Here is an 18,391-nt window from a genome sequence, read left to right as displayed (position 1 = left end):
ACCTATCACTGTGTCCAAGCCCGCTGGCTGCACTCTCTGGACAGGACAGAGTGCACTCCCCCATGAACTTCCTGCTTACATGTCCCTCCCTCCGAGTCTGCTTTGCCAAGAACCCAATATGTGACACGGGGTATTGTCTTAACAGAGCAATTCTAAGCCACTGGAATATCCGATGTGGCTCATGGGCCACAAACTTAGACACTACATTGCAGATTTCCATTCCAGAAGCTGAGAAGGAAAGCAATGTTGTGGAGGCCCCGCGACTCTGGGTCAAGAGTCATCTGGTCATCTGGTCATCTTCTTAGGCACATCAGAGATTCTTTTTTTGTGCTAAGGACTGCTTCTTAGATTGATGTTTATAAATGTACAATAAAATACATTGGATTGCAGAGGAGACCAATTATACTGAAACATAGTTATCAAGGTGCCTGGGTGGCTTGGTGGTTAAGCATCTGACTTTTGGTTTCAGCTCAGATCATGATCTCAGGGGCCTGGGATAAAGCCCTGTGTAGGACATTCCTCTCCCTCTGGCACTCTCCCTAGTCCTGTACCACCCCCCACCCTGCTCTCATGAACGTGGGTGCACACACACCTGCACGCTCTCTCTCAAATAAATAAAATTAACATTAAAAATTTACAAAAGAAACAGTTATCAAACTATTTTAAGATATTTTTCAAACTTATCTATTCATGAGAGACACACAGAGGCAGAGACGTAGGCAGAGAGAGAAGCAGGCTCCCTGCAGGGAGCCTGATGTGGGACTTGATCCCAGGACCCCACAGTCACGACCTGGGCCAAAGACAGACGCTCAACCGCTGAGCCACCCAGGCATCCCACCAAACTATTTTAAAATCACACTTTGGCTCCTCCCTGTTCGACAGACAGCCATATCTTCTGGTGCAGGGCTAGCCCTGTCCCTGAGACAGGATGGTGAAGGTCAGAGTAAATGGATTTGTCCATATCAGGCGCCTGGTCACCAGGATTACTTTTAACTCTGGCAAAGTGGATATTGTTGCCATCAATGACCCCTTCATTGACCTCAACTACATGGTGTACATGTTCCAGTATGATTCTACCCACGGCAAATTCCACGACATGGTCAAGGCTGATAACGGGAAACTTGTCATCGGTGGGAAGTCCATCTCCATCTTCCAGGAGCAAGATCCCACCAACATCAAATAGGGTGATGCTGATGCTGAGTATGTTGTGGAATCCACTGGGGGTCTTCACCACCATGGAGAAGGCTGGGGCTCACTTGAAGGGCAGGGCCAAGAAGGTCATCATCTCTGCTCCTTCTGTTGATGCCCCCATGTTTGTGATGAGTGTGAACCATGAGAAGTATTGACAGCTCCCTCAAGATTGTCAGCAATGCCTCCTGCACCACCAACTCCTTGGCTCCTCTGGCCAAAGTCATCCATGAGAACTTTGGCATCATGGAGGGCCTCATGAACACCAACCATGCCATCACTGCCACCCAAAAGACTGCGGATGGCCCCTCTGGGAAACTGTGGAATGATGACCAAGGGGCTGCCCAGAACATCATCCCTGCTTCCACTGATGCCACCAAGACTGTGATCCCTGAGCTGAACAGGAAGCTCACTGGCATGCCCTTCCATGTCCCCACCTCCAACGTGTCAGTTGTGGGTCTGACCTGCCGCCTGGAGAAAACTGCCAAATATGATGACATCAAGAAAGTGGTGAAGCAGGCATTGGAGGGCCCCCTCAAGGGCAGGAGGACCAGGTTGTCTCCTGTGACTTCAACAGTGACACACAGTCTTCCACCTTCGATGGTGGGGCTGGCATTGCCCTCAATGACCACTATGTCAATGAATTTGGCTATAGCAACCGGGTGGTGGACCTCATGGTCCATGTGGCCTCCAAGGAGTAGGAGCCTCCTGGACCACCAACCCCAGAGAGAACAAGAGGAAGAGAGAGGCCCTCAGCTGTTGGGGAGTAGTCCCTGCCCCGAATTAATCCCCCAACAAACTGGGAATCTCCTGACCTCCAATTTACATCCAATACCCCCTGAGGAAGGGGAGGGGCTTGGGGAGCCCTACCTTGTCATGTATCATCAATAAAGTATGCTGTACCCAGAAAAAAAAATAAAAACAGACTTATGACATATTAATATATGGCACAGAAGTTATAATGATGTGATAATATAGTTAACAAAAGGCGTATCAGTGGGTCTAATAATCTAGAAGCAATGAATGTTGATATTTCAAGATATATAAAGCAGCTATAATGTGATCTGAAAATTATGTTAATGACAAAGTTACGGGGTTTATAAATACCAAGGTCAATGAAAATAAAGATGTAAGTTTTCCCTACCCAAAACCATGGACCCCCCTGAATTCAATACATGCACCCTGAGGATTTATGACCCCACAAAAGTTAAAGAAGAATGTCTTGGTATTATAATACCTGTTATGACCCTACCACACTTCGTTCTTGATGATGTGATATATGTGTGTGCCAGGGACCCTGTAAGCCAGTCAGGAATCCACACTCCAGAGATGATTCTGCTTCTGAAGGGTCACACCTCAAGGCACCTGCTATAAGCTCCTCTGTTCCCCGTCTCCGGTCAACACCAGGTGTCTCACTAATTAGCATAGAGAATAGCAAAAGGAGGTTTTTCTTGGTGAAATTTGTGGCTAACGACCTAACAGATGTCAGAAATGGGCTCTCATTAGTAAAATTAGGGGTATTCAAGTTTAAGGGAAAGGATGAAATGTTTTTGAGACGCTCTCTCTGCTTGGCTGATTGGGCTTATGAATTCAGGGAGGTGTCCTGCACGCTCTGGGGCCTGTGTTCAGCCAGAGGGCTGCAGGCTAGCTGCTTGTCTAATACCAACTGTGGGGCTAACAGGATCCTGCTCTGAAATTTGTCTTGTCTGATCCTCCAGAAAATATTCCCTGTAATGTGTGAGCAGACCAGCTACAAAGTTGGAGAGCTGGAATTTTACCAAGTTCATGTGGTATAAACCATTTGTTAACTGCTTGCTTATGTTAATAAATTAAATTTCACGAGATGTGGTGAATTTGGTCTGAGGTTTGCTTTCGTTCTAACCAGTAGTGAGGTTGCAGTGAAGTAGCTAACTTTTGCTCACCTCACATGTTCTGGAAAATTCTTGTTTCTGTCAAAAAGAACCCAAGGGATTGTGCATGACCATATTGGCTTAGGTCAGTTGGCAATGATGACAGTTATGATGTCAAGGGTTCTGTGGCGTAAGATCATCTATCCCACCACCATTACTTTGCAGGAGACAGGTTTGAAGGCAGGAAGAGGAAGACGTATTGTCAAAGGCCTCAGAGTGAGGAAGGTGGAGCTTTGGGTTAATTACTTAATGAATGTTTAGATAATTAGCCTGGAGGGAATGAGAGGTCAGAGCTTAACCAAATGGCCCCAGAGAGAGGGTCTGTTTGGCTTGGCTGCTTCCCTAGCAGCTAATGTGGACAATTCTTGCTTTGTTGGGATGATTCCAGCCTTAACAAGCAGCCAGCAGGGCTCCCCTAAATGCTTCTCCAGAGAGAAATGAATCCTGAGCGGGGGTGCAGTGAGGAGCTCTGTGTCTGCTGCGCACACTGTATTGGGCTTAGTCAGGAACTGAGAAAAAGTTCTTTGAGTCTCTTACCTGGAAACAATGCAGGGTATTATCAGGAATGGATCAAAGTCCAAAGTAATCCTTTTTTTTTTTTTACCAGTAATCCCTTCATATGAAATTAAGTACCCATCACAAGACTGAAGTGAAAGAGAAGAATATTTTAATAATATGCTGACATATCTGTCCATCAGGTTATAGGACAGGGGGAGGAGGAGGGAGACAAGCAGGAAGCTGGCTCATGTCACCCCCATAAACACTTCATCCATCCAAAAACATAAACTGGAGACCCACTGTTCATCTGTTCATTCACCCACTCACGTATTCATTCAGCACATGAGTCTGCCCACCTACTGTGCTCCAGGCACTGTACTAGGTGTAGGGAGGCTGAAGCCGGGGAATAATATTCTCATGGATCTTAGACTGGTGGCAGAGACAGACATTGAGCACATAATCACACAAATTTAGTATGTATCCTAATTGTAATCCTCACGGAGGAAGAAGATGGAGGATAGCATGAGAATATAAAATGAGGGGAAGGGTGACATCTCACCCAGCTTGGGTTATCCAGGAGGAACTCTAGGAGGAGGTGACATGTAAATGAGGCCTAAAGGTTGCCTCAAACATTAGGAATGGTGCCTAGCAGGTAAAGGGTGTATGTGCATGTATCATTCCATGTAGAGCTCATACAGAAGCTTTATGGTGGGAAGTGCTTGGTCAAGGCAGTGTGACTAGGGTGGAATATGAAGGTAGAATGGTAGGAGAAGAGGTAGGGATTATGCTGGGAATATGGATATGAATTAGACACAACGGTTGTCCCCTGAGGCTCACCATCAAGTTGGAGAGATCCCTGTGAGACTGAGTGGATCATAGCAAAATAGAGATAACTACAACGGGGCTCTCAGACTTCAGAGGACAGAGTAGCTGATACTGCCTGGAGGAGTCAGGGAAGGCCACCAAGAGGAGGTGATACTTGATCTGGTTCTCGAGGATTGCACAGGAGTTTGTTAAGCCGAAAGAAAGGCAGTGGGGAAAGTATATGCAAAGGCTAGATAAGTGGTTGGAGTGCCTAGAGCATAGAATTTGCTATAGGAAATACCAAGAAACAACACAAGACCTACAATATGAGCTGAGGGCCAAACATGTATTTTTCTTTTAATATTAGTTCCAGTTTGAATTTTCTCTGTATTATAGACACATTTGGTTGCAATTTTCTGATTTTAAACACTAAAAATACTGCCATCATCTTTGTTTTCTGGGCTCATAAGCAATTCAACTCTTTTTCTTGGTTGGATAGGATATTTTCAACAACCCAAAATGAAGGCTTCTGCAAATATCTTTAAAATAGTTATATTCTTGCAAATGTATTCTACACTACCCAGCTCTCAAGTCTGTGATATTTACATAACTCAGATGTCTGTGCTGGGGGCCATGACACTGATTAAGCTTTGAGGAATTTACATTTTTCTATTTGGAGACTAACTGAATCACAGAGATGATCCTCATAACCTCAAAATCCTCTTGTTGCATACATATGCCACATTGCCTGGGTCTGTCTGGGGGCTCGTTATTACTGGAATATTCACTAATCCCACTCAGTTTCCAATCCATCAACAACATACCTGGTCTGCCATTTTCCATTAGTAGAGTCATGTATTTGTTTTGGTTAAATGTTAATATTTCAATTAGATTGGTTATTAACTGTGCAGTAGCGCACTCATGAATGGAGAGGGGGAGCCCCGATTTGTAGCATATGCCGCTTACTGCGATCTTAATATTCCCACCACGCTAATTTCAAGCTACCGATGTTTAACGGCTAGCTCACAAAATTCCTGAATATTTAACAATCAGCACCCAGTGGAGCTGTGTGACTTTTGTCAGTTTATTGAACAGCTTCAGGTTTGTTTCCTCATCTGGAAAATGTGGATAATAATCATACCTACTTCCTAGGTGGGTATGAATATTAAGTTGATCCATTGAAAGCACTAGCCCGAGTGCCTGTATACCCAAGAGTATACAGTCAGAAAATAATTGTTGCAGCTGTTGTTATGGTTTACAAACCCGTAATTGTTATTTACTGAATTAAGCCCCAAACAAACAAAATATTCCCCTTGATTTCAGATTATGTTTGCGGAGCTCCAGATAGGTGAGTCATGTGTAATCATTTTGCTGCGTGAGTCTTGTTTGAATAGTCAGGATTCGGTTCACTTCCATTTAGCAAAGGATAATTCTACAGTTGTTTCAAGAGTGTCCTGCTAGTAATGTTGGACTTCCATGACTTTGTCAACCAACAAAACAACAAAACAAAACTTTTGTCGGGGGGCGGGGGGCGGGGGTTAAAAAAAAACCCTGCTGAAAGCTTGAAAAAATGTCCCTTATGATTTTCTCTTCAATACCCAGGAAGAACTGAAATGCCTTCTTCTTTCGTGTATTTCAGAGGGAATAGAATTAACTTGCCTACTTTATGCAGCTAATAATATAGTACACTATGCTGTCAAAATAGCTTTCTAGCGACACTAGCTACAGAAGCCCTGCCTGCTTCCAGAAGCTATATTAATGGGCAGCTGCTGAAATTCTGGCAGAGAGAGCATCTATCTGAGTTAATGGTTTTGGTGAGAGCTTCTAGATAGTTTCTTGTGATCCTTCAAGGAAAACAGACTGGGGTGTAATAATCTTTCATTTTTGTAATAAAGTGTCAGTGTGTGTCTGGCTGCACATTACAGAATACCTAACAATGGCTGGAGCAATAAAGACATTTAATTATCTCTCATATCAAAATGTGTGCCGATAGGCAGTTCCAGGTTGGTACGGTGGCTCCGTCACACCTTCTGCCTCTCCCCTGCCACACTCAGCATGCTGCCTTTGGTCCTGGGCTTATTTCTTCATGCTTACAAGGTGGCTGCTACAGCTCCAAGCATCTTGTCCTTACATGACTGTGTTCAAGAAGAGAAGTGGGGAAGGGTTGGCCACAGGGAACTCTCCTAACTTTTTTATCAGAAAGCGAAAACTCAGAAGCCCCCAAGCCGACTTCTCCTTGTATCCCATTGGAACTTGGGCATGTGGCTACCACTAGCAGCAAGGACGGACGGGAAGGACAGTATCGAACAAAGCGCAGTGGGATCACTGTGCTGGTTTAGACCAACCACAATTTATCCCTTGGAGCTTGGGGAGCTTCGGCCCCTGAACTCAAGGGTTTCAGGCTTCCTACTGGAGCAAAATGCAGGTTCTGGGTTCTGTTAGCAAGAAATGGGGATGTGCAAGGAATGCAGCAGGATCTGCCACATGCAATGAATAAATGCCACGTGTGTGACCCTCATCTGTTAAACTTGACTTTAGGCAGGTAAGCTAGCATAATGGACACCTGATTCTGCACATCTGACATTCATTCCTCTCTCTTCTGATGAACAAACCTTGATTTTCCTTTGGAGAATTGCCTCCACTCCTGGAACACATGAAGAAGGTCTAGACCCCCTGGGGCTTAGGGGGTCCTGGCTGCTCAGCTTCTCAGGCCTCCTGTCCACAGCGATCGTTTCAGGGGTGGGGACGGGGCCCGATCTGGTTCCATAACCTCAATCCTAGGAGACTTTGGGGGTAGCTACTGCAAGGAGTAGCTTTCTTCAGGGGGTGCTGGTAGGATGGAACCTTTACCATCTCAAGGGGAGGGGACGCCTGCCTGAGGGAAAGCCAATCAAGAAATGAGGAATGACTGGTTGCTGCCAACATTGTTTGGATGCCTCATTCCAGCTGTGGCTCATCTCCTGGACTCTACACACACGATCCATTATAAGTCCCTTTGTTTATGCAGAAAGAGCCCTAAGTTACCTTTGATGTTGAACTTCCCTGACCTCCCGGTGGAGTGTGGATCCCTCTTCCATTTTTGCCCCCATGGACCATAGATGGGCTCTGCCATTGCATTTTTCACTGCCTTGCATTGTTTTCTTCTTTACGTATACACCTGCCCCTCCCCACTAGTTTGTGAAGCTTCTCGTGGCGCAGATTACAGTGGATGAGGGCACAGGGGCTGGAATCCTCGCTCTGCTGGTTCCTAGTGTCACTACTCCGGTCAAGTCATTTAACTTCTCCAAGCCTTGACCTTCCCATCTGTAAAATGGGGAGAATAACAGCACCATGTATAGTTTCCTATGGCTGCTCTCACCAGTTACCGCAAATCTAGTGGCTTACAACAATACAAACAGCCTCACTGTTTTGCCTTACAGTTCCAGAGGTTAGAAGTCTGACATGGGCCTCACCGGGCAGAATCAAGAGGTAGGCAGAGCGGGTTCCCTCTGGAGGTGCCAGGAAAATCCGTGTCCTTCCCTCTCCCAACTTCCAGAGACAGCACATACTCCTTGGTTTGGGGCTCCCTTTTCCTGTCTTCAAAGCCAGCAAGGGCAGGCATGTCCTTCTCCCAGTGTGTCCCTCTGACCTTGTTATCTTTGTCACTTGTCCTCTGATGCTGACTCTCCTGCTTCCTCTTCCTATTTGAAGGATCTTGTGAGTACTTGGGTCCCACCTGGACGACCTCTCTGTTTCAAGGTCAGCTATTAGCAACCTTCATTCCATCTGCAACTTTAATTCCCCTCATCACCTAATCTAACATAATTTTAAGTAATGTAACATATTCACAAGTTCCAGGAATTCAGATGCAGGCATCTTTGGGGGTCTGTTACCCCACACCATATCCTACCTTTTTTTAAAGGTTTAAATGAGATAGTTCGTGTATGGTGGTACATAGCAAGTGCTCAATAAACATTGGCTATTATTTCTGTTTTCCCAGGGTTTGGAATATAGTGGGATCTTATAGTAGCTGCTCCTCCCCTTGAGAAGTGGATCTGTGTCCTCTCTCTTTTAAAGATTGATTGATTTTGAGAGGAAGGGGGAGGAGTAGAAGGAAAGGGAGAGAGAGAATCTCCAGCAGACTCCATGCTGAGAACGAACCCATGGGATCATGACCTGAGCTGAAATCAAGAGTTGGATGCTCAACCTATGAGCCACCCAGGCGCCCCTAATGTCCCATCTCTCAAACCTGGGCTGTGGGATGGCTTGTCCAATAAACTATGGTGGAAATGACACGGTCAGTTTTGAGTCCCAGGCCTTAGGAAGCTGGCATCTTCTGTTTTCTATCTCGTGGATACTGGCTCTGGAAGCCCAGCCAGCATGCTGTGAGCAAGCCCAAGCTGCCTTCCTGGAGAGACCCGCATGGAGAGGGCCCGACAGCCAGCACCAGCCTGATAGCTGTGGGAATCCATCTTAGAAGGAGACCCTTGAGCCTGGTGGAGCTATCCCAGTGGATGCTGCACAGAGCAGTGACAAGCTGCCCAGCAGAGCCCTGCCCAAACTGCAGATTAGTGAACCAATGAGATGATTATTGTCATGTAAAAACATTGACCTTGGGGTGATTGGTGGTACAGCAACAGATAACAAAACAAGGCTCAAAAATTATTCAGGAAATCACTAAGGAAATGAACCAACAGGACTTAAAGACAGAAAACAATATACTGTAAAAGATCCGTGTGCCTTTCACCCACAAATCGTTTCAAAGCTCCTGAAGCATCTTCAAAAGGGCCATGAGCAATGACATCTTTCCAAATGACTCATGCCCAGCCACACTTGCACCTGATACCAACCAACTGAATTCAAGGATGACCACTTTGCTGCACTGGCTGGAGGTATGGACATGGCCTCTCTGGGGTGAGGTTACTTGCAAAGGAAGAGTCCAGACATCACTCTGCTGCGGTGTCTATTTCCATGCCCATCCCCACCCCCAGGGATTGGGTTTCCAGGATAGGAAGATTATTTCCCACCCAGACCTGGAATCAGACAGGATGACATTCCCAATTACATCCCTCCCAAGTCTGCTGAGGGGAGAGCTCAGAAGCTCTTTTAGAGGAAAAAGGCATTAAGAATGCAACATTAAGATCTTGATTTATAACATTCACATCTACCTGTCAGTCTCCTTGGATACGCCTCTCAATTGCAGGGTACAGATTGTGGTTAGGAATTCTGCTCACATGCTGGGGTTGGTTGCTGCATAATTAGGCATAGAAGAGCCACCCAAGGAAAGTGGAGAAGGATGATTGTTCTCCACTGGATGGTTAGGGAGGAGTCCCAAGGACCTCAGGGTCTTAAAGAGGCCTCAGATCAAATTGCTGCTCTTTGCCCTCTCTTTCTACCAAAGCATAAGGTTTTGCTGCTTGCAGGAGTTTGTCAGAACACTCTTCTTTATTATTGGTGTCATCGAGTGGCCTAGATCCAACCAAATGGCACATAATCCATACATGCCCTCCCTCCCTCTGCATTAGGTGAAGCAGCCTAATTCACCCGCATTCACAAATCACCTACCCAGGCCTGGGCAAATGCAAGGCTAGGCTACTATAGCAGGTCCAATAGTGTCCCCTCAAAATTCACATCCACCCGGGACCTCCAAATGTGACTTTATTTGAAAACAAGGTCTTTGCGGAGGTAGTTGGTTGAGATGAGATCTCACTGGATTAGTGCAGGACCCAGAGCTAATCACTGTCATCCTTAGAAAGAGAGGAGAGGACACAGAGAGAAACTCCTGGAAAGATGGAGACAGAGATTGGAGGGATGTATCTGCAAGTCAACGAACACACCAAGGATTTCTGGCAACCACCAGAAGCTAAGAGAGAGACCTGGGATGGATTCTCCCTCAGAGCCTCCAAAAGAAACCAACCCTGGAGGCATCTCGATTTCAGGCTCATAGCCTCTTGAAGAGTGAGAGAATGAGCCTCTCAGTTTGTGGTAATTTGTTATGGCAGCTTCAAGAACTAATGCAGCCATCGGGATGGTGATGTCCTAGGTGGGTTGCAGAGCGTGAGAGGGAGAAGCAGAGCCTCAGATGCACTGGTTCTCCCCCAACTTTCAGGGTTTGAGGGGGGATCCATTCACATGAAGCCTGGAAGTGAGCTGAGAAGTGTCTGCCCTCCCCCAGCACCACCGCTAATAAAAATCACACCAAAGCCTTAATTAACGCTTTCATTTTGACTAAGCTGGAGTCCTTATGTAATGAACATTTATCCTTTCCTCTCTCTTTGTCAGAAAAATAAACAACCTTATCTCAAGTATTTAATCAAATCATAACCATGTCCAAAGGTGATTATAACCATGTGCAGATTGTTTTATCTGCAGCTTAACGCGTACAAAGTTGGTCTTGAGAGCTGTGACCCCCACTGTTCAAAATGGCATGCTAGGGACTTCTGTGGCCCCCATTCCACTGGGTTCATGGGGCTACAATGACTAAGGCAGGAACAGCCACTACGAAATGTTATATTTTCAACCATAAGTCTGTGTAGGGCCTTTCAAGCAAGCAGAACACACATTTGCCTTAGAAGCTATTTAATCAAGTTTCATGTAAGCCACTGACCTTGGGGTCATTGGTGGTACAGCAACAGATAACAAAACAAGGCTTAAAAAAATTGAGCCAGGCTGAGGGCAGAGCCAATCCATCCGAGAATGGAGCCAGGTCACATTGCCTGAGGCCTGGATGAGGCTGTGCCTGAAACCATTCTTATTTAACCACTTTTTTTTTTTTTTTAAAGCAGACATCCATGGCGAAAGCTGAGTGATCATAAGCCTCAGATCATGGCCTTTGATTCAAAATCTATTTGCTTATTTCCAATAACTCCGACATCTTCCTTCTCCCCATCTCTTCTCTTGTGTGGTGATCTTCTTGTATTTAACATGGGACTTTATATCCTTTGTTGTATTTTTCTTTTTTTTTTTTTTTTTTGTTGTATTTTTCATTTACACAAATGACTTTGTCATGTTTTGCTCTTTCTTTTACTTTTTTTACTGAGTACCACATTTTTAAGGTCTGTACATGATGCTGTGGGCACCATATCATTCATTACTTCTCGTCACGTCATACTTCTCCATGCTGTGTGTTTACTTCACCCATCCCCTTGCCATAAAATATACCACAGTGAACATGCTTTATGAATCCCCTGGTGGTGCTAGGCAAGAATTTCCTCGAGTCATAATAATAGCAGTGGGATTGCTAGGTCCTGAAGCAAGGAAATGGGGCACATAATTTGACTAAGTAATGGCTGACTTCTCTGGGTAATGGGTGTCTCAGTCTCTCTTCCCTACAACAGTGCCAGAAAGTTCCCATAGCTCTCTGTTCCCATCAGCACCGAGCATTATCCAGTTTTCTAATATCTGCTAGTCAAATAAAAGTAATATTTCATGCTTTAAAATTGGCATTTCTCTGATTACTAATAATTGTGAACATTTCTTCATATATCTGTAAGTATTTTGGTTACCTCTTCTACAAACTACCTGTTCATACTCTTTGCCCATTTCTTCTTTTGATTTGCAAGGATTCCTTATATATTATAAATATATGCAAATATAAATACATATAAATATATTATAAATATTAACCTTTGGTTTCAGAAATTAAAAATATTTCTCCCCTTATTTCATTTGCTCATTAATTTTGCCCGTAGTGTCCTGTGTAAATCAGAAATCCTTAGTTTTAAAGTCATTGTAGTAGGCAGAAGTCTGAAGATGTCCCTTCAAGATTCCTGTCCCCTGATTATCCAAACACAATCAAGGTACTGCAATGGAGGCACTTTGCAGGTGTGATTTAGGTAATGGACTGTGTTAGTCCATTCTGGCTGCTATAACAAAATATCATAGGTGGGGTGGCTTACACATTTGTTTTCCTATACAAAGAAATTTATTTCACACAGTATGGGAGACTGTGAAATCCAAGATCAAGATTCCAGCAGATTTAGTGTCTGGTGAGATCCACTTTCTAGTTCAAATATGGCATCTTTCAGCTGTCAAGGGAGGATCAAGGTTGCTCTCTAGAAGCCTCTTAAAAAAAAAATTAAGGACACCTGGGTGGCTCAGTGGTTAAGCATCTGCCTTCAGCTCAGGCCTGATCCTGGGGTCCTGGGATCCAGTCCCACATTGGGCTCCCAGCAGGGAGCCTGTTTCTCCCTCTGCCTGTGTCTCTGCCTCTCTCTGTGTGTCTGTCATGAATAAATAAAATAAAATATTTTTAAAAATTTAAAAAGAAAACGAAATCTCTTTTATAGGGGCATGAATCCCATTCATGAAGGCTCCATCGTCATGATCTAATCACCTCCCAATGAGGTTTCGATGAAATTGGAAAGGGGGGATAGAATCATTCAGATCTTAGCACAGACCCCTAAATAGGAAGATAATCCTGGCTTATCTGGATGAGCCCAATCTAAACACTTGTGTCCTTAAAAGCAGAGATATTTCCCTGGCTGATGTCAGAGGGAGACAAGAAAAGAAATGAAATAGGTCAGAGAGATATCAGTCATGAGACAAACTTGGCTCTATGTTGCTGGTTTGAAAGACCGAGGAAGGAGGCCAAAGTGGATGGGGCCTCTAGAAGCTGAGAAGGACCCCCCAGCTGACGGCCAGTGAGAAAACGGAGAACTCAGTTCCACAATTGCATGGAACTGAACTCTGCCAACAATTTGAATGAGCCTGGAAACAGATTCTCCTCCAGAGTCTCCAGAAAATAACTGAGGCCAGTTTGGTGGGAGCCTAAACCAAGTAGCTAGCTGAGCTCACTGGACTTCCCCCCAGCAGAACAATGAGGTAATAAATGAATGCTGGTTGAAGTCAGTAAATTTGTGGTAATTTGTTATGGCAACAATAGGAAACTAATAGGGTAATCAGATTTATCAGTGTTTTGTCTTATGATTTGTGTTTGCTTTTGAACTTTTCTTTCATTTTTATTGAGATATAATTGACACACTGTGTAATTTTTTATTGAGATATAATTGACATAAACACTGCATAATGACATGACTTCCAAAGATTATGAAATGATTACCACAAATAGTTAATATCTATCATCTCCTATAGTTACAAAAAAAGGGAAGAAAGAACTTATTTGTGCTGAGAACTTTTAGGATTTATTTTCTTAGCACACAGCAACGTTAACTATGGTCCTCATGTTGTGCCTTCCATCTCCAGTACTCATTTATCTTAAAACTGGGAGTTTGAACCTTTTGATGCCTTAATTCAGTTCCTCCTCCCTCTCCCGCTCCTCCTGCTATCTCCAACCACCACAAGTCTGATCTTTCTTCTAGGTTTAGTTTTGTTTTTTATCAAGATTCTGCATATAAGTGACATCATACAAAATTGTCTTTGTCTGACTTATTTCACTTAGCATAATGCCCTCAAAGTCCATCCATGTTGCCACAAATGGTGGGATTTCCTTCTTTTTTATTGCTGAATATTATTCCACTGTGTGGGTGTGGGTGTGTATGTATAATATATACACTATATATACCATATTTTTTAAGTAGGCATGGAGCCCAACATGGGGCTTGAACTCATGACCCTGAAATCAATACCTGCACTGAGATCAATCATTGGATCTTAACCAACTGAGCCACCCAGGTTCCCCTGTACCACATTTTCTTAATCCATTCATCTTTTGATGGACACCTGGGTTGTTTCTATGTCTTGGCTACTGTAAATAATGCTATGGTGAATGTGAGGGTGTAGATATCTCTTTGACATATTGACTTTGTTTCCTTAGAGTATATATCCAGGAGTCTAATTGATGGATCTGATTTTTCTTTTTAATTTCTTCCTCACTTTATACAGGTATGCATTCTAAGTGGGTGGGTGGAGTGATCAACCCAAGAGGCAAAAGTTGGTTCTTGGGGGATGAAAAAACTTAGTTCTTTTTATACATAAAGCATATATATATATATATATATGTAATTATATGTAATTATTTATTTATATGTATTATTTATATGTATATTATATACATATAAAATCAATATAACTGTGGTATTAAAGTTTCCCTGGGGTGAGGGTGGGTGTTATAATTAGGGAAAAAAATGTCTAAGAAAATGTCCTTAGGAAGTGGTAATAGAAAAAGGTTGAAAAACATTGGCCCATGTCACAGTGGTATTCTGTATGTAAAAAAATTAATTCTGAGGCAACCTGGGGGGCTCAGTCGGTTGAGCATCTGCTTTCAGCTCAGGTATGATCTCAAGGTCTTGGGATAGAGTCCCATATTGGGCTTCCTCAGTGGAGAGTCTGCTTTTCCTTCTCCCTCTTCCCCTCTCCCATTCCCCCCCACCCCCATTCATGCTCACCCTTGTGCTCTTTGTCTCAAATAAATAAGATCATAAAAAAATAATTCTAGTGGCACCCGGGTGGCTAAATCATTTGAGTGTCGGACTTGTGATTTTGGCTCAGGTCAGGATCTCATAGGGCTCCAAGCTCAGCTAGGAGTCTACCTGAGATTTTCTCCCTCTGCCCTGCCCCTCACTCCCTCTCTCTCTCTCTCACAAATAAATAAATAAATCTTTAAAAATTAATTCTATAGTTTTAGTTTTCATAGTAAGGTCTTTATATAGAATTTTAGTGAGTTCCTCTGAAGCATCCATATGGAATTTTCGTTGGGATTACATTGAATTTATAGGTTAATTTGGAGGGAATTGACAATTTTATAATATTAATCATATTATTAAGAACACAAAAAGTCACTTCATTTCTTCAGATAATCTTCTGTATCTTTTATTAGAGCTTTAAGGTTTTTTCCACAGAGGTCTTATGTATTCTTTGTTATTTCCAAGACATTTAAAATACCTATGACTGTTGTGAATGGTATCTTATTTTTATTTTTGCACTTATTCAAATGTATGATGCATCCCAATTTCAGAGACATTAAAATGTGGAAAAAATATGTGTCTTAAAGTTATTTTCTTCTATTGATTTATTGCTGGTGTAGAAAAATGCTACTGATTTTTATGGGCTAATCTTGTATCAGGCAACATTGCTTATAAATTCTAATAATCTGTCTGTTGATCCCGTTGGTTTTTCTAAGTAAATGGGATGACAGTTTTATCTCTTCCCTTCCAATTTTTACACCATTTCCTTTTTTATTTCTAGCATGGGCTATGACCTGTAGTACTATGTAATCATTAGTGGTGATAGTCCACTGCAAACTTTTAGTTTATGGATCAGTAAGTGATTTTTCTTAAATCAGTGTGCTTGGGGTTTCTGAAATTTACAATCCAAGGACCTTAACTGATATAAAGTAACTTTTTCCAAGGATCCTGAGTGCAGAGCTATAGCCATTTCTTTTTTTTTTTTTTAAGATTTTATTTATTTATTCATGAGAGAGAGAGAGAGGCAGAGACACAGGGAGAAACAGGCTCCATGCAGGGATCCCAATGTGGGACTCGATCCCGGGACTCCAGGATCACGCCCTGGGCCAAAGGCAGCGCTAAACCGCTGAGCCACCTGGGCTGCCCCTATAGCCAATTCTTAAGGGAATCTAAATGTTTCAGCGTATACCACTGGGTAAAATACACAGTGACTTAACGTCGCCTGGGTTTGTGGGATGAAAGCAAATGCTCTTAGAAAGGGGTGTGGGCAGGAAGAGAATAATTGGTGGGATTAGTAGCGCGATAATAATAATTAAGATAATTACAAAGATAATGATGATCCTTCCATCTTTATGACTTCACGTTTTCAAAGTAATTTTTTATCTCATTTGATTCTTGGGATAGTCCTATGAGGTTGGGTAGGAAAAGTATCATTGTCTACATTTTGCACAGGAGTAAAGGAGATCTTTGTTTTCTTCTTGGTCCGTGGATAGCTTCTTGGGAACTGGCTTACTAGGGCAAGGGGAGTAGGGCCATGGGGTAGGGGAGTCCCTGGATCAAGTACAGCTGGGAGGGTTGCTTATTCAAGACAGTCTGCCAATCATGACTCAGATTAAGAACTCCAAATGAGGGGCCCTTGGGTGGCTCAGCGGTTGAACATCTGCCTTTGGCTCAGGTCACGATCCTGGGGTCCTGGGATCAAGTCCTGCATTGGGCTCCCCACAGGGAGCCTGCTTCTCCTCCCTCTGCCTGTGTCTCTGCCTCTCTCTGTGTGTCTCATCAATCAATCTTTAAAAAAAAAAAAAAAAAAAAAGCTCCAAATGAGAAAATGCACAGTGTCATTAAGAGTGTTGTCTCTGAACCGTAAAGAAGGTTCAGGCAAATGGTCTAGAATGAGGACTTTGAACCAGAGTTTCTAAACTAGGTTTCTGTAGAACTCAGTTCTGTGAGAATTTGTGATCAACAAGAAAAAGCACACATATTTAACATTTTATGTCTGCACTCTGCTAACATTTGCAATAAAGGATGCTGATGGAACAGCCCCAATCACATAACAGTTTTGTGAAAGTTTCTTCGGCTCCTGTATCAGAGTTCCACTAGAGAAACAGAACCAGCAGGAGATAACGTGTGAAGAGATTTATTGCAAGGAACAGGCTCAAGCAGTTGTGGGGACTGCCTAGGCAAGTCTGACGTCCATAGGGCAGGCCTTGAAGAAGTCCGCACGAGCGGAAGCTGCTGTTCAGAGCAGAATTTCTCCTTCCTGAGGAAAGCCTCAATTCTGCTCTGAAAGCCTTTAAACTGATTGAATCAGCCCGTCCAGATTATCCAGGATAATCTTCCTTCTTTAAAGTAAACTGATTATACACTTTAATCACACCTACAAAAAAAAAAAAAAAAAAAAAAAATCACACCTACAAAATACTTTCAAGCAAGACTTAGATTAGTGTTTGATTCAATAATGAGGACTGTTACAACAACAGTCCTAACAAAGTTGACCCAGAAAACCTACCACCCCAGCCCCTGCAGGAGTGTAGAGTTGTTTAATGTTCATCTCTTGAGCCCATTCCCAGCTGTTGAGTCAAGGGCGGCTGAAAGCTAGTGAGCTCTGAATTACCCAGGGGTGTGGTGGGGGGTTAGGGAGGGGGGACTGCAGGTGGATGACATCAGCTCCTCCCTCCCGAATGACCTCTCCCAGACATCCTTAACTGCTGCTGCCTGGCTTAGAGGAGCAAACAAATACGACAGGGGTCATAGAAAATCAGAGAGAATATATCAGATGGAAAAAGGAATTCCCACCCACTGTGCCTCAGCCACCCCACCTGCCTGCCTCTCCACTTCCATTGTAAACACTGCAAAACATAGACTGTGAGGAGAGAATTGCATTGTGAATTATTGCATGCATTCAGTTTTCTTGTTTATTTATCAGGCACTTCTACTTTATATTTTATTAATGTTTGTGTTTTACAAACTCTTTTTGAGAGTAGGGTGGTGAGTTTCGAAGAGGAGGTGTGATGTGTAAGAGGAGAGCTCTGGGCCCAGGACTTGGATAGTCCTGATGAGGTTAGGGATGGGGCATCACAAGGGTGACCTGAAAACGGAAGTCACCGACTGGCAAGGAATCACGGTTTTCTGAGATCTTTCACTTCACTGGTCGAACGAGGGACACAAGAGACGCTATCCTTTACCATGGAAGCCACTCATACCCATGGGCTTTCCTCAGGCCGGTGATCCACGGGGTCCTGTTCCATTGTACTCCTGTGGGGCACACAACTTGCAGATGCAGAGGTGGCATGGCCCCTTGAAAAGACACAGAACCACAGGCCATGGCCACTTGAGAAGGAAAGAGCCGGTCATTTAAATGGTTATTAGAATCACAAGTAGAGTAAAGCCTTTGAGGAAAAAGTCACTCAGGTGCAGGAAGCAAATTACCTTGCTGCAGAACTTAAGGCCCAGAAGACGAAAGGCCACACAGTTTGTGCAAACCTAATAAAGCCAGTAAAATTTTCGTGAGTAAAACGCGAAGATAAGATGTAGTATGAAGATTCGGGAAAGTTCCACCTCAAAGACTTCAATCAAGTCAATGTTCTGATACATGTTACACGATGTTGAAGAGGTTTGCATAAGAAACTACAAATAGCAGGGCACCTG

The 18,391-nt window shown here is 43.5% G+C and overlaps 1 pseudogene; it reads left to right on the top strand.

The window, feature by feature from the left end:
- Positions 1-263: 263 nt before the first annotated feature.
- On the top strand, positions 264-2,172 carry LOC140642249 (glyceraldehyde-3-phosphate dehydrogenase-like; annotated as a pseudogene).
- The last annotated feature ends 16,219 nt before the right edge of the window (positions 2,173-18,391 follow it).

Source organism: Canis lupus, chromosome 11 (assembly GCF_048164855.1).
Source record: "Canis lupus baileyi chromosome 11, mCanLup2.hap1, whole genome shotgun sequence".
Taxonomy (NCBI): domain Eukaryota; kingdom Metazoa; phylum Chordata; class Mammalia; order Carnivora; family Canidae; genus Canis; species Canis lupus.
This window is presented reverse-complemented; position numbering and strand designations above follow the sequence as displayed.